Below are 24,741 nucleotides of genomic sequence, written 5' to 3'. Positions count from 1 at the left end.
GAAATGGGTCTGCGTCATAGGCCTCCTTAATGGTCTTCCATATGTCCTTATTCTGAATGACTCTGACAAAGTTGGCATTAGACAAGGCGGTATTAGACGGGGTCCCAGGTACAGAATCCGTGGTGTGGATTCGGAAAAAGCATCCGCTTTCCCATTACATGAAACCTGGGCGGTACGAAATGACAAAATTAAATTGGTTCAAAAATAGACTCCACTGAGCTTGCCGTGGAGAAAGACATCTTGCAGATCTAAGGAATTACAGGTTTCAATGATCCGTGAGCACAATAACTTGTTGTACTGCCCCTGCAGATGATGCCTCCATTCCTTACATGCAGCGATAATGGCAAGAAGCTCCTTATCTCCCACATCGTAGTTCGTCTCTGCAGTGGAGAATCTGCAAGAAAAAAAGCATATGGATGTAACAAACCCTTCTCTCCCGTTCTCTGTGAGAGGGTGGCCCCCAGAGCACAGTCCGTAGTGTCTACTTCTATGATGAAAGGATGTGCCGGGTTAGGGTAAATCAATACAGGTGCAGAAGTAAACCAGGACTTAAGACAATCAAAGGCTTCCTGCACCTGTGTGGACTACAGGAAAGTATTTTCCTTCTTGGTTAGCTGTGTAATGGGTCGAACAATTTCAGAAAAATTACGAATAAATCGCCTGTAAAAGTTTTGGAATCTGATGAAATGCTAGACCTCCTTGACATTTTTAGGTGCAGGCCAATCAAGAATAGCCTGGTTCTTACTTGCCTCAATGTTAAGCCCCTGTGGCGAGATGACATAGCCCAGAAAACGAATTTCAGTGAAATGGAATTCGTATTTCTCAGGCTTAATGTAGAGGGGATTCTCTTTCAGATGCCTCAGGATGGTTTTAAACATGCTCCTGATGTTCCAGCAAAGAATCAGAAAAAATTAAAATGTCGTCCAGATAGATCACGACAAAATGGTCCAATAGATCTCTGAAAATATCATGAGCCAGATGTTGGAAGGTTGCTGGAGCATTGCAGAGACCGAAAGGCATCACCATATATTAAAAATGCCCATACTAACATCTAAATGCAGTCTTCCATTTATTTCCAGAGCGAATCCTAATTAAATTATACGCTCCTTGAAGATCCAACTTGGAGACGACCTTAGCCTGATGCACTCTTTCCAGCAGTTCAGGAATCAACGGTAATGGGTAGCGATTATGAATAGTCACCTTATTGAGCTCCCGAGAGTCAATACATGGTCTAAGAGTTCCATCTTTCTTCTTAACAAAATAGATGGGTGCTCCTGCCTGATGAGGAGGGGCGAATGAAACCCTTAGCCAAATTCTCATCGATTTATTCCTTTAAAGCCTGCAGCTCTGGAGCTGCTAGTGGGTAGACATTCTTGAATGAAATAGCGGCCCCCGAAAGCAGCTCAATGGGACAATCATACGGTCTGTGAGGAGGAAGCTGGTCCGCCATCTTCTCACAAATGTTCGAAAATTCACTATAAACAGATGGTGAAGAAGATACCTTAGTGGCACATTCCGTATCTCGAGGACTTGCCTGGCCTGTTACCGGTGTCTCCTTTGATGGGAAAGTGATTTCCTTAGTCTCCCAGTTGATAATAAGATTTTGCGGCTGCAGCCATGGAATTCCTAAAATTAAAGGGAAATGTGGTGAAGAGATCAACATAAATGACAGCATTTCCTGATGATCAGGCTCTATGAAAACTTCCAGGTGTACAGTCTCCTGATCTACTTGTTCAGAGACTAGAGGGGAGCCATCCACCCTCTCCATAGTTACCGGGGCGGCTCTCTGCTGGGTCCGTATGCCATATTTCCAGGCAAAGGTTAAGTACATAAAATTTCCTCCTGCCCCTGAATCCACCATAGCTGCACAGGGAATTAATTGTCCTGACGACCGGATCTTAATCGGAAAGGAGCAATGTGTGCCCTTACCCTTCAGCGATTTAGGAGAGGCAGTCATAGATAGTGAGTGAAAGATTGCATTCACTGAAAAAGTAGACTCTGACGTAACGTATTCAGCATCCTGATTCTCAAATTCTCCTACCGTGGCTACTACCTTGCAAGGCTGCTTGGGACAGTTGTTAAGAAAGTGATCTGACTGACCGCAGTAAAAGCACAGACTTTCCCGGAAACGATGCTCCCTGCTTAAGTTACTCTCAAGTGCATCCACCTGCATGGGAACTAGTTCAGCCTCCCAACAGGATTTTCCTGAAGGTTCTTTAGAAGGAAGGATAGAGTTAGTGACACGATTAGAGGCTGCAAATCTCTCCTGTCTACGCACAGTAATACGTATATCAGTGCATACACAATGCTGTATAAAAGCGTCTAACTCTCCCGTAGCATCTGCATGAGCTAATTCATCTTTCAACACATTAGACAATCCTTTTTTAAAAATGGGTAAATGGGCATAACTGTTCCAAATTGAATCCACCACCAGCCATCTAAACTCAGTAGCGTATTCAATGACAGAACGCTTTCCCTGACGTAGTGATAACAAGGCAGTTTCAGCTGTCGTATGTCGATTAGGATCATCAAACATCATGGACATAACAGCAAGGAAATCATCTAGGTTATTCAAATGAGGGTCATGAGTCTCCTTAAGCAGATTTGCCCATGCAAGAGCTCGGGAAGTAAGCAACATGATAATACATAAAACCTTAGATCAATCCATAAGGAAATGGGCGGCATGTACATCAAAATTCAAAAGGCATTGGTTTACAAACCCACGAAACTTGTAACGGTCCCCACTGAACCTAAGTGGTGGTAACTTGGGAGGACTAGTTGGCTGTAGCTGTGTGGCGCCCCTTGGAGTATGGTCGCCACAATGGCATTACCTTCCTCCTAGGGAGTGTGATGTCATGCTTGGAAGCAATGAAGGGTCTCTCTGGCAGTTAACCATAACATGCAACACAGTTCCCACTCCAGGCCAGCAGAAGGAGCTCTGAACCTATGCTAAGGGGAAGAGCTTCTCTCTGGGGGCCAGGAGGGGACATTAGTCAGTTAGTGTGAGGAGGGCAACGAGTGTAGACGTGTGGAGAGAAGCTGGAGGTTGAGCTGAGGATAGAGAGCTCCCTCCCAGTGATAGCGCATGATATGGAGTCTGGTCTCCACGGTTGTATGGATACTGAAGGTCCTGCAACAGAAACCAGAGGAATAGGAAGCTGTAAATGCTCTATTCCCAGCTAAGACTCGGAGACACAACAGCGAAGGGTGAGCCAAGAGAGATAGAAGGCTACAGCTGTCAGCCATACGAGGTAGATCCAAAAGGGAAGAAGAAGGAGGAACATCAGTGTAACAATGTACTGCATGTATTTCTAAGTTGCTTCCAGGCTAATCATCTCCTGTGCCATCTGTAATCTGGACCCTGGACTGCACTTATAAGTAAAGGTAAAGAAACTACATTCTGCTGTGTCCTTGCCTTCTTCCTACAACTTCTTCAGCACTGCTACATCTCTGTGCCAGACACTGCACCCTCTTCCCCAACACCTATCTACACTGCCCTGGGACCAACAGCCCTGCCTGTGGAGGGCTACAACATCTTTGCTGCACTACACCATCTGACCCAGAGGATCTGTCTGCAGCGTCGGCTTAACACCTTCATTGCCGAACACCACAGGTGGCATCACGAATCACTTATAAACTTTATTTCATCACTCGACCCCTTTTACATGGGCGCCCAGGGCCACGGACCGGGTCACCGCTGCTGTGACAATACCATCTGAGAGGCCGGCCCGGTACCGAGTACCCCACAGCCCTGGGAGGGCGACCCAGCTGTACCGGGGGTGGAGGTGCCCGTGCAGCCATCAGATTAGCCACCTGATTACTTAAGTCCTGAAGCGTCTGCCCAAAATGGGCCTCCCAGTTAGCAACCTTGTTTTGCAGTGCCTCTATATCCCTCTGTAAAGAGTGGATCATAGAGAACAACTGATCCAACTTTGTCTCAGTCGACATTATCCCCACAGATTTCTTTTTTGGCCTGCGTATCCTGTAATAATTATATGGGTGCTACGGAATCTAATTGTGAGGGACAATATGCGACTGAGACGAAAGTTGATGTAAATAAGTATATTTCACAAAAGTGACAAAATTAAGCAGAGTACTTCCTCCAACAGTAACAGAAACAGCACAATATGGAATAATGCAGGTAAAGCAAAACTGGCAGTACACTTTCTGGAATTGTAATGAAAACTCAGCACAATATGGAAATGTCCTAAGTGACTGAAGAGCGGGGTAAGACCGCTAATAATAATAACCAGTCCAACAGTACTAATACTCAAATGCGCACAGGGCACAGAACATAGGAGTCCAGCAGCAGATATGTAAGCCACCATATTAATGAGGCAGTCCCACGATGTAGTAAATCAGCATGCACACAGCACTAGTCCAGCAAACATAAGGGTGTAATGCACACGGTACTTAAAATGTAGCAACGCAGCCCGAACAGACACAGACCCAAAGGAGATGGCAAAAGTCAGGATTCCTTACTAGCCCCAGCAGCTCCAAGGGTGATCAGCTCGACACCAGAAGTCCAGACAGTATTTGAGCACAGCAGGGCAGTAGGCAGCAGAATGTAGAGAGGAAGAGCACCGAGTAACGAGCAGCAGCCACAGCAGGGAGTCCACTAGCAGATGGGCAGGAGCAAGACAGCAACAAAATACTCAGGCACAGGAGAACACATGATCTGGACTTAAATAATCATAACAGACAGGAAGTTCCATGACAGGGCAAGATCCAAGACTCCATCTTGGATCAGAGCGAACAGTCACAAGGAAAGTCCAGAATCCTTACACAGGAGTGGCATAAGGTCGCCCAAAAGCAGTGTGAAAGACTGGTGGAAAACATGCCAAGACACATGAAAGCTGTGATTAAAAATCATGGTTATTCCACAAAATATTGATTTCTGAACTCTTCCTGAGTTAAAACATTAGTATTGTTGTTTCTAAATGATTGTGAACTTGTTTTATTAGCACTATTTGAGGTATGTAAGCACTGCATTTTTGTGTTATTTTGACCATTTATCATTTTCTGAAAATAGATACAAAATTTAGTGCTTGGAAATTCGAAGACATGTTCTCAGTATTTTATAGAATAAAAGAGCAATTTACATTTTACTCCAAAATATACCTATAAAGAGAAAAATCAGACAAACTGAAAATTTTGCAGTGATCTCTTAATTTTTGCCAGAGCTGTATATCAATAAACGCAATATGCAAACAATAAAAAATCCTTATACATAGCTCACTGCTCATCTTGGCACATCATCAAATCGCTGCCGCTAAGGCTAAAGTCCCTGGGCCTCTTATCATGGACTGGGACTTCTGGTTTTGAAGGGGGTTTTACACATGTGAGTGCAAATTCACGGCACATGCCATGGGACCACGATCTTTCACACGCTTGCGCATAACCCTCACAACAGTGACTTCAGAGCGAGCAGAAGTGATCTGAAGATGTAGCTATGACAGAACGAGTGACGCGGAGGAGTCAGAGAGAAGATTTTGTAAACATTTTGATGGCAGCTGAATTTTGCTGAATCGACCTGGAAGCAAATTTAAAAAAATATGCATTTTGGTGAATACAAATTCAATTCTACTCAAGTGTATTCTTTCATCTCTACTCACCTCATCAATAACTCTGCTGATCCAATGCAGAAGCTCCATCAGTTCCTGCAGGTATATGTGGACAAGCGGCCAGCAAGTGACTGCTGCAGCCCATCAGTGGGCTTAGTGTTAATGTTCTATATCTGTGTAGTAATTTAGGTAATCCAAAAATCAAGGTTGGACTGGCCCACAAGAGTATCATATAGCGCGGACAAGCTCTGGCACAAAAGTATATCTCAATGGTCAGACAACGTTTACAACTGACTTGGGAGCCAATAAGTTTCAACTGATGTTCATTTCTTATGGGCTGATTCATTCAGTTAGACCTTATTGATGACATGACCTGTGTATACAATGACACATTTACTAACGTAAGAATCGGCAGCATAGGGATGTTTATAGGTGTTCTCCACTAGGGACTACCCAGTAAAATAACTCTTCTACTCACCTCCGGTGCAGGTGCCATTCCAGCACTGTCAGCGCAGGCTCTTACTGGGATCGCATGACGTTTTTGGTGATAGGACGTTATTCTGCATGTGGGCTGTAGAAAAATGCCACTCGAGTACTTCAAGAGGTAACCACTTTAAAGGGAACCTATCAGCTGTTTTGGCCGCTATAAGATGCGGCCACTGCCTTTCAGGCCTTATCTACAGCATTCTATAATGTGGGTGTCGCAGGTCCGGGTCTGGCGCCTCCCATCTTTTTGCGATGCTGCCCTCTTGCTTACTTCATGGCTCCCCGTTATTGCGTTCCTGTGCAGGCGTACTTCTCTGCCCTGTTGAGGGTAGAACAGTTCCAGTAGAAGCGCGATGCTGGGGAGCTATGAATCAAGTAGGAGGGCGGCATCACAAGAAGATGAGAGGCGCCGGACCCGGACCTGCGACACCCATCAGACCAGACCGCCCGCCGGGTGAGTATAATAAAACTTATATTTCTTATCTTTCAGGTTGGACCGGGGGCTTATGCTGTAGATAAGCAATGAAAGGCAGTGGTTGCATCTTGTGGTTGCATCTTTTAGCGTCCAAAACAGCTGACAAGTTCGCTTTAAGTGTAACTTTTTCAGATGTGCCTGAAATCGAATATTAGGCAACTTACCAAGATCTATTTTTAGAGGGTTTTTTTGTCTCATTTTAAGAAACTTTCTTAAGCCATAACCCCCTTATGTTGCTCCCATCCTGGAAGCGATATGCCATGAGATATTAAATATTGTTCTCCTTTCCTAAATATCTGGGGCCGGTCTACATGCAATAATGTTGTTGATTTATGTGTCTAGTAACACTTTAATCCATTTGCTACGGACAGGAGAAGCAGTCATGACAGAACACTTTGCTATGAAGGTAACATGGCGGGAAATCTAATAAAGATATATTATTTAATTGCCTAATCTAATTTTATAACATACTGGAAAAAAAATAAATATAATAATATGTAAAGCAGACAACCCCTTTAAGGGCACAGATAATAAACATTGCATATATTACCAAGACAATAAAGAAAACGGCACATTGGCTCTCTGTATTGAAATATGCTAAATCCAATCTTATGGATAAAAGAAATGTTAATAAGATTATTGAAACAATGTGTCAATTTAAGAATAGTTCAGCATTCTAATAAGTTACAAACAGTACATTAAATTACAACCCAACAGGTAGCATTATTGAATTCATACAGGCGCCCTTGGCAGAGACATTCCAAATTTAAACTTAATTAATAATCCTAGTCCTGGTTTCCATAGTTTCTTTTTAAACATGAGTACCAGTAGAAACTGGCAGTAACTTTCCTCATATTCTCGGCAATAAACCCCCTCCGGCTGGCAGCATGTATGAAAGGAGAAACATTCCGCATACCTCGAACAGCCTGTCATTCTAGTGCCTTTTGTCAAGAAACCTGCTGCTGGGTTGTGTTATTTTGTATTATTAGTATTATTTTATGTTGGTTCCCTTTTGCAGCATAATTATTCCCTTTAGCAATAAGCTAGTGACCATGCTCGTAATATGCTGCAACTGCTGTGTTACTTGATTGTGGAGGATGTTTACAATTTTTTTTTTTATTTTCTTCTTCAACCCAGAATTCTGAAAAAGTAGATGTACATAGGTATCAAAACATCAACCTGAAATAATACAATGTACACCATATCAGAGGTGTATCTAGGCTTTCTGGCACCTGGGGCAAGAATTCAGTTTGGTGCCCCACCAGCACACATGCAATTTGCACTTAGTCATGTACCGACGAGCTGCTCTCCCTAATGCTCTCAATGTTCAGTGAAAAACTGAGAGAAGCAGGAAGAGAAGCTCCTTGTCACAGGACCATAAGTATAAAAATCGCACATGAGTGAAGTGTCCATGTGATGACTACAGGAACCTGCAGAGCTGAAACCTGACAGTGAGCTGAATCCTGACATTGCAGGCTTCTGAATTCTCACAACAAATGCACTGCACACTTTTAGGATTCTCCCTTGCCGATGGACAGTCATGCCAGCACAAGTATGTGATTTGTATACTTCTGGCCACATTCCGACTAGACGTGCCCAGCCTCGCTCAGTTCATTTTCACTGAGTGAGGCCACTCATGTCTAGTCAGCACGTGGCAGCATGTACAGTGGGGAAAAAAAGTATTTAGTCAGTCAGCAATAGTGCAAGTTCCACCACTTAAAAAGATGAGAGGCGTCTGTAATTTACATCATAGGTAGACCTCAACTATGGGAGACAAACTGAGAAAAAAAAATCCAGAAAATCACATTGTCTGTTTTTTTTTTCATTTTATTTGCATATTATGGTGGAAAATAAGTATTTGGTCAGAAACAAGCAATCAAGATTTCTGGCTCTCACAGACCTGTAACTTCTTCTTTAAGAGTCTCCTCTTTCCTCCACTCATTACCTGTAGTAATGGCACCTGTTTAAACTTGTTATCAGTATAAAAAGACACCTGTGCACACCCTCAAACAGTCTGACTCCAAACTCCACTATGGTGAAGACCAAAGAGCTGTCAAAGGACACCAGAAACAAAATTGTAGCCCTGCACCAGGCTGGGAAGACTGAATCTGCAATAGCCAACCAGCTTGGAGTGAAGAAATCAACTGTGGGAGCAATAATTAGAAAATGGAAGACATACAAGACCACTGATAATCTCCCTCGATCTGGTGCTCCACGCAAAATCCCACCCCGTGGGGTCAGAATGATCACAAGAACGGTGAGCAAAAATCCCAGAACCACACGGGGGGACCTAGTGAATGAACTGCAGAGAGCTGGGACCAATGTAACAAGGCCTACCATAAGTAACACACTACGCCACCATGGACTCAGATCCTGCAGTGCCAGACGTGTCCCACTGCTTAAGCCTGTACATGTCCGGGCCCGTCTGAAGTTTGCTAGAGAGCATTTGGATGATCCAGAGGAGTTTTGGGAGAATGTCCTATGGTCTGATGAAACCAAACTGGAACTGTTTGGTAGAAACACAACTTGTCGTGTTTGGAGGAAAAAGAATACTGAGTTGCATCCATCAAACACCATACCTACTGTAAAGCATGGTGGTGGAAACATCATGCTTTGGGGCTGTTTCTCTGCAAAGGGGCCAGGACGACTGATCCGGGTACATGAAAGAATGAATGGGGCCATGTATCGTGAGATTTTGAGTGCAAACCTCCTTCCATCAGCAAGGGCATTGAAGATGAAACTTGGCTGGGTCTTTCAACATGACAATGATCCAAAGCACACCGCCAGGGCAACGAAGGAGTGGCTTCGTAAGAAGCATTTCAAGGTCCTGGAGTGGCCTAGCCAGTCTCCAGATCTCAACCCTATAGAAAACCTTTGGAGGGAGTTGAAAGTCCATGTTGCCAAGCGAAAAGCCAAAAACATCACTGCTCTAGAGGAGATCTGCATGGAGGAATGGGCCAACATACCAACAACAGTGTGTGGCAACCTTGTGAAGACTTACAGAAAACGTTTGACCTCTGTCATTGCCAACAAAGGATATATCACAAAGTATTGAGATGAAATTTTGTTTCTGACCAAATACTTATTTTCCACCATAATATGCAAATAAAATGAAAACAAAACAGACAATGTGATTTTCTGGATTTTTTTTTCTCAGTTTGTCTCCCATAGTTGAGGTCTACCTCTGATGTAAATTACAGACGCCTCTCATCTTTTTAAGTGGTGGAACTTGCACTATTGCTGACTGACTAAATACTTTTTTTCCCCACTGTATGTAAATTACCATCACGAGAGATTCTTAACAGCGCACTGTGAGAATTCAGAAGTCTGCAGTCACATAGAATGACTGCAGACTCATCACAAACCTGGACAACCCCTTTAATGTTCCTAGCATAAATAAAAACAAGAGAATTAGTCAGTATCACAAATAATATTAACATCCAGGTACCTTATAGATGACGTCGTCTCTGAGTCCTTCTTCTTCTTTCCGTCATCTTGTCCAGAACCCATGATGAGTTTTTTCATCCACAGCCATCTCTGCAGACTTCCATCTTCTCCGCTCTTTAGCAGAAAATCTCCACTTCGTACCCTTAAAGATAGAAGTGTCATTATAATGCTCCTGAATAAAAAATTGCCCCTCACTATATTGTCTGCACAAAATATGACTCCCACTCTGTCCTTCTTATGGTACATGCTCTTTACATTGACCTCTCCTTTCCATACTGGCCCCCTCTACACACTGTCCTTTCACATTTTGTCCCCCCTATAGTGCTCACACTCTATACTGTACTCTGTCATCACACTCCCCCTCCTGGCTGTACCCTTACACTGTCTCACCATGCTATGCCACCACTACTCAGTCTGTATTCTGTGCCCACTCACTTTCTCCCCCCATTCTGTCTCCTCACACTATTCCCCTCCCTCCTTATACTGTCTCCTCTCACATCCCCCTGTTCACCATACTTTCTCCTCATATATATATCCCCTACTTTCTATACTGCCTGCTCACACATACCCCTCACACATACCCCCACTGTATCTGCACACATCCCGTCACCCTCACTCCCCGTACTCTGTCCACATACATTTTTCACATCACTACTCATACTGTGTACGCATACATTCCCCCGTTCGCTCCCCATATTGTCTGCACCCATCCCCATTCACCATACCTGTGTCTGCACCCATCCCCATACTGTTTCCTCATACATGCCCCCCATTCCACCATACTGTTTCCTTATACATGCCCCACATTCTCCTGTACTGTTTCCTCATACATGCCCTGCATCTCCCCCTTTGCTCCTCATTTTGTGTCCTCAAATCTCCCTACACACATTAAATCCCCCCATTCCCCACACAGCCCCTCATCACCCAATTCCCCACACAGTCTATCATCACCCCCCAATTCCCCACACAGCCACTCATCATCCCCCTAATCCCCACACAGCAGATCATCATCCCCCACTCCCCACACAGCCCCTCATCATCCTCCTCATCACCCCTTCTCCACACAGCTCCTCATCACCCAATTCCCCACACAGCCCCTCATCATCCCCCAATTCCCCACACAACCCCTCATCACCCCCAATTCCCCATACAGACCCTCATTATCCTCCCATTCCCAACAGCCCCCTCATCATCCCCCCTATTCCCCACACAGCACCTCATCATAATCTTCCCTATGCTGCCCCACTCAAGTAACATCAACCCCTTTCAAAAATCCATCCTTAGAGTACTCACACTGAGTCTTGTGTCCTCATTCCCATTTGTACAAGGGTCCATGGTGCAGCCCCTCAGTCCTCTCCTCAAACGGCTCCATTGTGCAACCCCCTCGGTCTTCTCCTCACACAGCTCCATGATGCAGCCCCTTATTTTCTGCTTCTCCAGCAGCCTCAGCAGCAAAACCCCCTGCTTCTTGCTATCAGAGCTCCACTGGACTGAAGGAGACCTCGCCCCTTCTGGTGACATCATCGCCTCCAAAAATCAACTCCGTTCTGGGAGCCGGCGCACTGTAGCTTCTCTGTGCCGGCTGTCAGCTTGACAGCCGACACAGAAAACGGCCGTCTCACAGTCTGGGGGGTGGCAGAATGCAGCAGCCTGGGGAGACACTGTGGACCGCTGCATAAGGCGGCCCGACTGTGCCCCCTGCCAGCTGCACCCGGGGCACATGCCCCAGCTGCCCCCCCTAGATACGCCTCTGCACCATAAGACAAGAGTATTGAGATAAAGTGCCTACGCATTGTACCTACTGGAGCTTTCATGACTTCCCGTTGTAAATCCACAGGTTTTCGTCCTCCCTTTGTAAGTATAAAGTCTTCCACTCTTCTGGAAAGGCTTTCTACAACATTTTGGAGCTTGTTTATAGGAACCTTTTCCCATTAGTCCAGGAGAGCATTTATCTTCTTTGGCACTCCGAGAGCCAAGCTCACAATCTCCCTTCTAGTTCATCCCAAAGGTGTTGGATGAGGTTGGGGTCAAGGCTCTGTGCGGATCAGTCAAGTCACTAGTGGACACAGACAGAAGAGGGCCCCTGTGCATGAACAATATATTAGCCCAGTCTCATCAAATAGTTCATCAGAATGCATAATTCCACCTGCTTTGGAGGTGCAAGAGGGCCCTCTTACTTCTTGGGCAGCAATGATGCGTCCATCCCTGTCAAGTTCTTCCACACCAAACACCCCCAACCATACCATTGTGGATACTGCTTTGTGCACTGGCAAAGTCATGCTGGAGAAGGAAAGGGCCTTCTACAAAATGTTTCCACAGAGTTGGAAGCTACAGTTGTACAAAATGTCTTTAGTTGAAGCTTTCAGATTTCCATTTGTTAGAGCGAAGTAACCTTTGCCAAACCTTCAAAATCAAGCCTATAGTATTATCCCTCCACCATAAAACATTAGAGCTGGCACAATGCCATCAGGCAGGTAAAATACTCCTGGAATTTGTGTAAGGTAATAGCAGCAATGCGGGATGCATTGACGAGCAGGAGCAAGAGCAAGAGTTAACGGGTATTTTATAAAGAGTTGTTATAATAGTAATACTCCATGCAGGGAAAGACGTATTATAGATGAACAAGAAGTATACCACAATAGAGTAATAGTATGAGTACAAATTAAGGGTTAACCTATCAGTCTGTGATTCCTAAACGGTGGAGGCTGGAAAATCCCACGATGGCATCGCAGGTGACGTGTGAAGTTCCCGAACTGGTCCAGGAGGAAGTTGAAGCACTGTCTCTTTACGGTGGCGAAGTATCTTGGTCTTCTCACGCGTAGTCTTGTGGTCCTGAAACAAGGTACTGCTTGAGTGGTTATCTGCTGCACCGCAATTGATGAACTAATTCCCAGAGTAGAGGCTGCGGTCACGCTGCCTGCTTCAGCGTGCGCTGTTGTGTGAGTACTATTTCACGGTCAGTGGTACGGGATGGTTTGTCTTAGTCACGTCAGGGACAACAGGAATAGTGACCTCTGGAAGTACACAGTCTGTATGCGTGGGGGAATGGAGAGCGCAAAGCAGGCCTGCTTGTTGGCGTTGGTTTGCAGAGAGGGAGTCAACCTTCTTTTGTCGCACACTGTCTTCCCGCCAAGAGCCCCATTCTGGTACACGCCGTCCCTTTTATCTCACACTCGCCCCCTGCAGTCAGGTGCAAAGGTCTCTTCCAGTCAGAAATCCCTTCCCCAGGCTACAATGGTTACAGTCCCGACAGTTCCGGTCCTGATACGAGGGGGACACCACCAGCCCGGTCCATATCCCTACATTCCCCCACCACTCTTGCTCACCATTCCACAGGTGAGGATTCTTGTGAAACACATGGCTGTCTTCCTTTTTCTTGATCAGTTTGCTGCCAAATGAACTGATCTTGGTAATAACAATTGGGGGGTTTGCCGGCTGTTGTTCATTCGGAGTGTCGTAAATTGGAAGGAGTAGTGGAGTCCCCAAGAGTGGTCGAGTCAGGTTGCACAGGGGAGAGCGATGGTGTATCAGTTCCTCCTGAGGCAGATTCTTCAGGGACCCTGTCACGCCGCGCTCACCTGGGGGCGGGACCTCGGTCCCGACGTCATCTCTTCCGGAGCCGCGGTCACTCCGGGGGTCCCGTCGGGTGCACACGCGCAGCTCTCGTCCCCGGGTCTCCTCCCACATGTCATGTTTGCGCTTGCGCGCTCCTGTCAGTGCTGTATAGGGCTCGGTCCTCTCTATGGTAATGGAGGACCTGACCCGGAACCTGTAGTGGTCATGTGCTTTCTGGCTAGGTCCTGACCCGGAACCAGTAGTAGTCATAGAATCATAGAATCATAGAATCATAGAATCGTAGAGTTGGAAGGGACCTCCTGAGCCATCTGGTCCAACCCCCTGCTCAAAGCAGGATTCGCTAAATCATCCCAGTCAGATGTCTGTCCAGCCTCTGTTTGAAGACTTCCATTGAAGGAGAACTCACCACTTCTCGTGGCAGCCTGTTCCACTCATTGATCACTCTAACTGTCAAAAAGTTTTTTCTAATATCTAATCTGTGTCTCCTCCCATTCAGTTTCATCCCATTGCTTCTAGTCTTTCCATGTGCAAATGAGAATAAAGTTGATCCTTCTACAATGTGACAGCCCTTTAGATATTTGTAGACAGCTATTAAGTCTCCTCTCAGTCTTCTCTTTTGCAAACTAAACATTCCCAAATCCTGCAACCTTTCCTCATAAGACAGGGTTTGCAGACCGGTCACCATTCTGGTCGCTCTTTTCTGAACTTGCTCCAGTTTGTTGATGTCTTTTTTAAAATGTGGTGCCCAAAACTGGACACAATATTCCAGATGAGGTCATGTGCTATATCAGATGACTTCCCCCTAGGGGAGGTGCCTGATTATTGTTGTGCTTCCTGGCTTGGTCTGCCGTGTCCCTGCCTGGCTGTGCGCTGTATTCAGGTCCCCTGCCTTGCACTCTGTTGTGCCTCTTGGCACACGCTCTGAATCTGCACTCTGCCTTGAACTTGGTTGTGCCTCCTGGCACACGCTCTGACCCTGTGCTCTGTCTCGTACTCGGTTGTGCCTCCTGGCACATGCTCTGACCCTGTACTCTGTCTCATACTCGGTTGTGCCTCCTGGCACACGCTCTTACCCTGTACTCTGTCTCATCCTCAGTTGTGCCTCCTGGCACACACTCTGATTCCGTGCTCTGTCTTATACTCAGTTGTGCCTCCTGGCACACACTCTGATTCCGTGCTCTGTCTTATACTCAGTTGTGCCTCCTGGCACACACTCGGACCCTGTGCTTTGTCTCATACTCAGTTGTGCCTCCTGGAACATGCTCTGATCCTGTACTCAGTCTCTTACTCTGTTGTGCCTCCTGGCACACGTACCAACCCTGCGCTCTGTCTTATGCTCAGTTGTGCCCTCTGGCACACACCCTGCTCCTGTACTCTGTTACACCTCCTGGCACACCTGCTGCCTGACTCAGTGCTCTGACGTGCTCCTTGCACGCATCCTGCTTCACTCACACCCGGACGAACGAAGTCTCTGTATACCACGTGTTCCCGTGTCCACGCTTTACATGTTCCTGCAGACACACTCACCCACTCGTGTCTCCTGTGAGCCGGCCGCCTGGTGCCAGCAGTCGTGGTGCCTCAGCCCCTGGGGCTTGCCCCTGACACTCCCTGTATAGGGGGTGGTCTTCACTAGGTCAGCTCGCCCTGGGAGGGTTGGTGTCACGACCCAGAGGGTCCACTCCAGGAGTCGTCACAGTATAATCAGGCCATGGACCCCGCTGGTACCACCACCTCCATCCAAAAGGAACTGGTGTTCCTACGGGAGAGTCAGACCAGGATTATGGCCTTTTTGAAATCCATGGAGTCCCGTTTGTCGGCCATGCAGTCCTCTGACCCTGGGAATGCTTCCCAGCTGGCCAGCCTCCAGCAAGAACTCACACAGCAACGCGACACCCAGGCCCATATCCTCAACTATATGTCGTCGGTAGACAGTCGGCTTCTTTCCATACAATCCGTTTCTGCCCAGTCCTCGGCCCCGCACCCGATGCCGCACCTCGGCAAGCCACCCCGATATAGCGGGGACCCTAAGTTTTGTCGAGGATTTCTGAACCAATGCCGGTTACATTTTGAGCTTTTGCCGCAGCACTATCCCACTGAGCGCGCCCAAATTGCCTTTATTGTTTCACACTTAGAGGAAGAGGCGTTAGCATGGGTGAACCCCCTCTGGGAGCGCAATGACCCACTCATCTCTCAGCTTTCCACCTTTTTGGACACCTTCCGCAAGGTGTTCGACGAGCCGGGTCAGCTGGCCTCTATCACCGAGTCCCTCTTTAACCTCCATCAGGGTACGTTACCGGTGGGACAGTATGCCATCCGTTTTCGTACCTTGTCCTCCGAACTCGGCTGGAACAACGAGGCTCTCGTAGGGATCTTTTGGCGTGGCCTGTCCGGTCGGATCAAAGACGAACTGGCAGGTCGGGATACTCCCACCTCTTTAGAGGATCTGATCTCTCTGGCGACACGCATTGACCTGCGGTTTCAGGAACGTGCCCGTGAATTAGCCAGAGAGAGTAGCTCCTCTCACCTCCTCCGTTCCTGCTCCAAGAAGCCGGGAAACTTCTCCGCCTAGGGTTGATAGGAGAGGCCTCCCTAGGTGTACGTGATTCCTCTCCTCCCCTGCTCATGTCCGTATTATTGAATCTCGGTGCCAAGCGTTATTCTGAGGAGGCTTTTCTGGATTCTGGCGCGGAGGGGAATTTTATCACACTCGAGGCAGTTAAAAAATACCGGATTCCTGTCAGATCCCTGGAGACTCCTCAGTCGATTGTTTCGGTCAATGGTACATCCGTGCAGGAGACCGTTACCTAGGCCATCGAAGAGATCGAGCTGCAGATCGGAGCCCTGCACCTGGAGAAGATCTTCTTCCTCGTCTTGTCTACCATGTCTTACACACTTCTTCTAGGCCTCCCTTGGCTACGGACTCATGAGCCAACCCTGGACTGGCGGTCGGGTGAGATACTCCAGTGGGGACCGTTCTGTCAGGAGAAGTGCCTGTTGCCCGACCATCCGATGAACTCTGCTGGTCCATCCCCGGCACCTACAGGTCTGCCGTCGGCTTACTGGTCCTTTGCAGATGTCTTCGACAAGAAGGAGGCCGAGACTCTGCCCCTCCATCGGCCATATGACTGTCCGATTGACCTCATTCCTGGTTCTACGCCACTCAGGGGTAGGATATACCCGCTATCCCCTACTGAGACCCAAGCTATGTCTGAGTATATCCAGGAGAACCTTGCGAGAGGTTTTATCCGTAAGTCCTCCTCGCCTGCGGTAGCAGGATTTTTCTTTGTAAAAAAGGACGGCTCCCTCCGTCCTTGCATAGACTACCGAGGCCTGAACGATATCACGGTCAAGAACAAGTACCCATTGCCATTGATTCCGGAGCTCTTTGACCGACTTAGAGGAGCTCGAATTTTCATCAAACTGGATCTTCGTGGGGCCTACAACTTGATCCGCATTCGTTCCGGGGATGAGTGGAAGACCGCCTTTAACACCAGAGACGGTCACAACGAGTACTTGGTCATGCCCTTCGGCCTCTGCAATGCCCCAGCGGTGTTCCAGGAGTTTGTGAATGACGTCTTCCGGGATATGTTGTACTCCTGCGTGGTAGTCTATCTGGATGACATCCTCGTTTTTTCTCCAGACCTCTCCGCCCACAGAAAGAACGTGCGTCAAGTCCTCCAGCGCCTGAGGGAGAACCGCCTTTATGCCAAGCTCGAGAAATGTGCCTTCGAGCAAACGTCCCTGCCATTCTTGGGGTATAATATCTCAGAATCAGGTCTACGCATGGATCCGGCAAAGGTGTCCGCCATCCTCGATTGGCCACAGCTCCATGGGGTGAAGTCAATCCAACGCTTCCTTGGTTTTGCGAACTACTACCGACAGTTCGTTCCTCATTTCTCCTCGTTGGTTCGCCCCATCTCATCCCTTATCTGCAAGGGAGCTAACCCAAAGGCTTGGCCCTCTGAGGCTGAAGAGGCCTTCCAGTCGTTGAAACAAGCCTTCGCCGCTGCTCCGGCGCTTCACCGACCTGAGGTTAGTAGACCTTTCACTCTCGAGGTGGACGCATCCTCTACCGGGGCTGGCGCAGTCCTTCTGCAGAAATCCTCTTCTGGACATTTTGTCACCTGTGGCTTCTTTTCTAAAGTATTTTCCTCCACTGAGCAGAACTACTCCATTGGCGACAAAGAGCTATTGGCCATTAAGTTGGCCTTGGAGGAGTGGAGGTACTTACTGGAAGGTGCCATACATACATTCAAGATCTTCAAGGACCATAAGAACCTGGCGTACATCCAGTCCGCACAGAGGCTCAATCCTCGGCAAGCCAGGTGGTCCCTATTCTTCGCCCGCTTTGACTTTGAGCTACATTTTCGGCCCGGCGATAAAAACGTTAGAGCGGATGCGATGTCAAGATCATTCCTGTCGTCTGATGCAGAGGAAGAACCCTCTCATATCATTGATATATCCAAAGTAATTACTGTGGCTCCTGTCAAGTTAACCACGTTACCTCCGGGAAGAACCTTTGTGGCTGAGAATAACCGAAAACGAGTGCTAAATTGGGGACATTCGTCCAAGATTGCCGGCCACGTTGGTGTCAAAAAGACTTTGGACTTAATCTCTCGCCATTATTGGTGGCCTTCACTCTCCCAGGATGTTAAAGACTTTGTAGCATCTTGCCCGTCCTGTGCCCAGAAGAAGATACCCAGACAACCGCCCTCCGGTCTTCTGCTCCCGCTTCCCGTTCCGTCGGCTCCATGGCAGCACATAGCCATGGATTTCACTACTGATCTGCCTTGTTCTTCCGGTTGTACTGTGGTCTTGGTGGTTGTAGACCGATTTTCAAAGATGGCCCACTTCATTCCTCTTCCCGGACTACCCTCTGCTCTTGACTTGGCGAAGATCTTCATTTCCCATATCTTCAGGATTCACGGCTTCCCCCAGCACATCGTGTCAGACAGAGGGTTCCAATTCACCTCCCGGTTCTGGAGAGCTCTATGCGGACTCATGAAAGTGTCATTGGATTTCTCTTCCGCCTATCACCCCCAAACCAATGGGTAGGTGGAACGTACCATCCAGATCCTTACATCCTACCTCCGGCATTTTTCTAATGCTCATCAGAATGACTGGGCCGGTCTACTTCCTTGGGCTGAGTTCGCCTACAATAATCACTCCAGTGAATTGTCTACCAAGTCTCCTTTCTTCATCGTCTTTGGACAGCATCCCAATGTGCCTCTACCGGTAATTCCTGTCTTGGGGGTACCTGCTGCCGATTCTCTGTCTGTGGAGTTCTCCAGGGTATGGCAGGAGACCAAAACCACTCTCGAGAAAGCACGGAACAGAATGAAATTACACGCTGACAAGAGGCGCCTGGACGTTCCTCCATTTCTCCCTGGTGACAAGGTGTGGCTCTCCACCAAATACGTCCGCCTTAAGGTACCATCTTACAAACTGGGTCCCCGTTACATTGGTCCTTTTGAGGTCCTCAGGCGGATTAATGATGTTGCTTACAAATTGAAGCTGCCTCCTTCACTCCGTATTCCCAATTCCTTCCATGTGTCTCTCCTTAAACCTGTGGTTCTTAACCGATTTCATCCTTCTCCTGGCCACACACCCCAGCCTGTTGGCTTGGGGGATGAGTTTGAGGTGAATGACATTTTGGCCATGAAGAAGGTAAGAGGGAGAACCATGTTCTTGGTCGATTGGAAGGGTTTTGTCCCCGAGGAGATGTCATGGGAACCCAGGGAGAATATCCACACACCCCAGATTTTGTCTAAGTTCCTCTCCAGTTTTAGAAAGAGGGGGCGTAAAGGGGGGGTACTGTCATGCCGCGCTCACCTGGGGGCGGGACCTCGGTCCCGACGTCATCTCTTCCGGAGCCGCGGTCACTCCGGGGGTCCCGTCGGGTGCGCACGCGCAGCTCTCTTCCCCGGGTCTCCTCCCACATGTCACGTTTGCGCTTGCGCGCTCCTGTCAGTGCTGTATAGGGCTCGGTCCTCTCTATGGTAATGGAGGACCTGACCCGGAACCTGTAGTGGTCACGTGCTTTCTGGCTAGGTCCTGACCCGGAACCAGTAGTAGTCATGTGCTATATCAGACGACCTCCCCCTAGGGGAGGTGCCTGATTATTGATGTGCTTCCTGGCTTGGTCTGCCGTGTCCCTGCCTGACTGTGTGCTGTATTCAGGTCCCCTGCCTTGCACTCTGTTGTGCCTCTTGGCACACGCTCTGAATCTGCACTCTGCCTAGTACTTGGTTGTGCCTCCTGGCATACGCTCTGACCCTGTGCTCTGTCTCATACTCGGTTGTGCCTCCTGGCACATGCTCTGACCCTGTACTCTGTCTCATACTCGGTTGTGCCTCCTGGCACACGCTCTTACCCTGTACTCTGTCTCATCCTCAGTTTTGTCTCCTGGCACACACTCTGATTCTGTGCTCTGTCTTATACTCAATGGTGCCTCCTGGCACACACTCTGATTCCGTGCTCTGTCTTATACTCAGTTGTGCCTCCTGGCACACACTCGGACCCTGTGCTTTGTCTCATACTCAGTTGTGCCTCCTGGAACATGCTCTGATCCTGTACTCAGTCTCTTACTCTGTTGTGCCTCCTGGCACACGTACCAACCCTGCGCTGTGTCTTATGCTCAGTTGTGCCCTCTGGCACACACCCTGCTCCTGTACTCTGTTACACCTCCTGGCACACCTGCTGCCTGACTCAGTGCTCTGACGTGCTCCTTGCACGCATCCTGCTTCACTCACACCCGGACGAACGAAGTCTCTGTATACCACGTGTTCCCGTGTCCACGCTTTACACGTTCCTGCAGACACACTCACCCACTCGTGTCTCCTGTGAGCCGGCCGCCTGGTGCCAGCAGTCGTGGTGCCTCACCCCCTGGGGCTTGCCCCTGACACTCCCTGTATAGGGGGTGGTCTTCACTAGGTCAGCTCGCCCTGGGAGGGTTGGTGTCACGACCCAGAGGGTCCACTCCAGGAGTCGTCACAGACCCCAGGTAACATTCTACTTGTCCATCCTTGGGGAGTCATTCAGAACTTTAGTCTTCCTCTTCCACTACTGTGGGAGCTTTCTCAAGAGTTTCCGGTGCCTTTCCCACTTGAACAGGATCCTTTGATAAACAAAGCCAAAGCATATTCCAGTGAACTGTCCGAGTAGGAGAGCTTACTCTTACCTCAGGTTGAATCTCATACACAGGACCTTCGGAGCTGAATTGACGCTTTACCCAATATGTGTTTTTTCCCACCGATTTTCCAATTTATCCTGAGGATGTCTTTCTTGCACTAAGACACAGTCCCCAGCCTGGAAATTTGTCCACTGGGGCGGAGTTTTCTCAGCATGCTCATACTCTCGAAGCCTGGTCTGTACCAGGCGATGGAAGGTCTGCAGACGATGGCGATGTTCTCGAACTCAAGAAGATATCCCCGTCCTTGGGTAGTCCTCTTCTGGGTCCAACTCCAGCTCAGTGATACCTTTCCCTGCATGGCTGAAAAAGAGGGTATAGGGAGTATAGCCAGTGGTTTGGTGCACTTGATTGTTGTATACCCATACTAATTCTGATACATACTCAGACCATCAGGCTTTCTGGTCCTCCTCCAGGGTCCTCAGCATTTGAATTAGTGTCTGATTGAATTGTTCACAGGAACCGTTACCCTGAGGGTGATATGGCGTGGTGCAGGACTTCTCAATTTTGTACATATGATGCAACTCCTTCATCACTTTTCCTAAAAATCAGGCTCCTTGGTCAGAATGGATTTGTTTCAGATAGCCATATACTTGAATGAAATTTTTACAGATGGCATGTGCAGCTGTCTCCACGGTCTGATCTCGGGTTGGGGTCACGACAGCAAACTCCATTAAGTGATCCACCATTACTAAACAATATTCATACCTGTGATTGGCCGGCCCGATGGATAGATAGCCTATCATTAGCAGTTCTAGGGGACTGGATGCCACAATAGTTTGTGTGGAGGCTCTCTGCTCTGGTGGTTTAGCCAATTCACATTTCCGGCATAGCCTACAAGCCTACTCCACCACAGCTTTCAAGTGAGGAAGACAGACAAACCGCTGTAACCACTGAAACGTATTTTTCTGGCTGAAGTGAGCTCCTTTTTTGTGTGCCTCAGTGGCTATCTCTAGCAACAACGTTTCTGGAACTTCGACCTGCCAGGTGGAACCCAGCTCTTTCTGAAGCTGCACTTTCCGATACAGTAATCCATTCTTCATCTGTAGGTGTTACCGTTCTCGATGAATCCACAGAGTTTTCGAAGATAGAGTATATCTCTCTCTCTTGAACTAGGAAGTCTTTTTGATGTTACCCATTGCCTCAGCAGAGCAAGTTCTTTATCTTCTTGCTGTAACTGGACCCACTCATCCCGAGATCGCCCCAAGATGCCCTCCCAAGACAAAGATTGCACCTGGTCCTGCGTAGCCACCACCGTCCTGGCAGGGTCTAGGAACCTAGGGGATCTCCTCATTTTCTAACTTTTCATCTCTATTTCGCCCAGGTTTAGCATGTTTCAACCTGGATAAGGCATCAGCATGAGAGTTTTCAGCTCCTCTTTTGTAAGCAATCTTATACTGAAACTTTGCCATTCTGGCCACCCATCATTGCTCCAGAGCTCCCAGCTTTGCATTCTCCAGGTGAGCCAACGGGTTGTTGTTGGTGCGCACTAATACTTTGGACCCAGACAAATATTCTGCGAACCTCTCCGTCATAGCCCACACCAACGCCAGCAGCTCTAACTTGAAGGAACTGTCATTGTATGGAATCATGAAGGGACCGACTTGCATAAGCGATCACCTTCTCTCTACCGTCCTGTATCTGCGACAACACAGCCCCAAGTCCATGCAAACTCCCATCAGTGTGGAGAATAAACGGTTGAGAAAAGTCCGCATAAGCCAACACAGGAGCTTCCGTCAATGCTTTCTTCATGTCATGAAAAGCTTTTTCCTGATACTTCTTCCACCTAATAGTCCAGTTCTTTGCACCTGAGGGCACTCACTTCAGCAGTTCTAACAGCGGTTTTGCTATGCGTGCAAAATTCTTCACAAAACAGCAGTAACACCCTGTCAGTCCCAGGAATGCTAGAACATCTTTTATCATCTCTGGAGTCGGCCAATCCTGTATCACAGCAATTTTCTCTTGCGATGGTTTCACTCCTTCAGCAGATACCACATGGCCCAAGTACTCAATCTGGGTGCGGAACAAATGGCATTTTTGGGGCTTCATTTTTAGCCCGTGTCTTTGAAGGCGACTTAACACCTGTTCTAGTCTTTGGAGATGATCCTCAAATGAAGCAGCATAGACTATGATGTCATCTAAATAGATAAGTGTAGCTTCAAAGTTCAAATCACCTAAGCACTTTCTCCATAAGACGCTGAAAAGTTCCTGGAGCATTAGCTAGGCCAAACGGCATTCAATTGAATTCAAACAGGCCCATGGGTAGTATAAAGGCGGTCTTTGCCCGGTCTTGTTCCGACATCTGCACTTGCCAATAGCCACTGGCGAGGTCTAATGTTGAGAAGAATTTAGCGTTTCCTAGTGCAGACAAGGATTCTTAGATCCTGGGTAATGGGTATGTATCTCTCACGGTTCAGGCATTGAGCTTACGATAGTCCACACAAAAACACAGGGTGCCGTCCTTCTTTCGCACTAGGACTGTAGGGGCAGTCCATGGGCACTGACTCTCTCTAATGACACCTTTCTGTAACATTTGACTCCGCATATTCTTCACTTCTTGGTACAGCTTTGGGGGAATTTGCCGATAGCGCTCTCCTATGGGTGTGGTACTTTCAGTTGGTATTTCGTGTGGCCATAGTGCAGTGAAATCATTCTCATGATGGGCAAATACATCTGCATAGCATCCCAACAGAGCTTCTACCTGTTGCACCTGTGCCTGAGTGAGGTTGGTAATTTCGGCCCGCATCTGCTTTAAAATACAACGTCCTTCTCGGATATGCTGGGGCTCCGGCATCGAAGAGGAGTTTACCATCACGGTCCAGGGATCTCCCTGCTGTACTTTCAGCTGCACAGCCTGAAGTGGTGTTACTTCTACCGGCATGCCCATAATCCAAGCTATTTCACTTGTGGGAGAAACTGTGACATCCTGATCCTCCAAATTGACACAACGCACTGGAACTGTTCCATCACACACAATGGCTAACGTCCGTGCCACCAGGAGTTCTGGGGGAAGCTGCTCTGAAAAAGATGGCTCAATTTCGATCTTTACTCCTTCTAATGGGGTGCGAGCTCGAACGGGTAGAGTGAGTACCATATGCCCGAGGGGCAGAATGAGTTTGGAAGAGGCAGGGAAATCATTTTCTCTAATGCCCCTCCATCACTGACTTGACTCTTGAGCTTGAGCTACATGAATCAACTGTTGGAATACCCTCCTCTTGGGGGTATGTGGGATCCACTGCTTCAGAGTCTCGCCATAGGGTTCGTTGATAAGGAGACTCCCAAACTCCTTTAATATGTTCATTCCCAGGTTGACTGTGTGTCCGCTACTCACTTCTACTAGGGTTAGCATCACACCTTTCCGCCCCAGATCCTTTATACAATTTGCATCCACCCCCCTGCAACCAGGATGGGTAGTTGGTTGGCAGCTGTCAACTTTATCACTGGGCCCCGCTCAGGCCGACTTTCCTCAGGGAAAAGTCGTCATAAATAGGCTTCGGGCATTGTAGTCACCTGTGAGCCAGTGTCCACCAGGCAATGCACTGCTCGACCATCAAACTCGGCCCAGACTAGGGGGCACATTGAGACTAGACTTGTGCGACTTCCACTACTCCTCCGTATTTGTTCTGGCTTCAGGCGGAGTCCCCCAGGCTCGGATCCCTCTAATTTAACGGACGATGTGGTGAGATCCTACCAATTGTGAGCACTCCCATGCCATATGTTCAATCTCGCCGCAATTAAAGCAGGTGAGGGGTCTCTGTCGACGGAACATTCTAGAATCACGGCAGGAAACCGGGTCTTCCTTGCCTCCTAATGGATTTGAGGTGGCCTTGGACTTCTTTTTAACATCAGCCAACTCCCCCTTAATATCCAGAAGTTCCTTCCTTAATTCTTCCACCCATTGGGGTATGGTGAATGCATTTATGGACACCTTCCAACTCCGGACTGTCATGGTTAGGACATGGTTAATGTCCTGTTCTCTTAGGGTTAATTTTACTGGCCTCCCT

This window comes from Dendrobates tinctorius, unplaced genomic scaffold (genome assembly GCF_039654945.1).
Source record: "Dendrobates tinctorius isolate UK_male_01 unplaced genomic scaffold, ASM3965494v1 ptg000010l, whole genome shotgun sequence".
Taxonomy (NCBI): domain Eukaryota; kingdom Metazoa; phylum Chordata; class Amphibia; order Anura; family Dendrobatidae; genus Dendrobates; species Dendrobates tinctorius.
The sequence above is the reverse complement of the archived record's forward strand: the minus strand, read 5'-3'. Positions refer to the sequence as shown.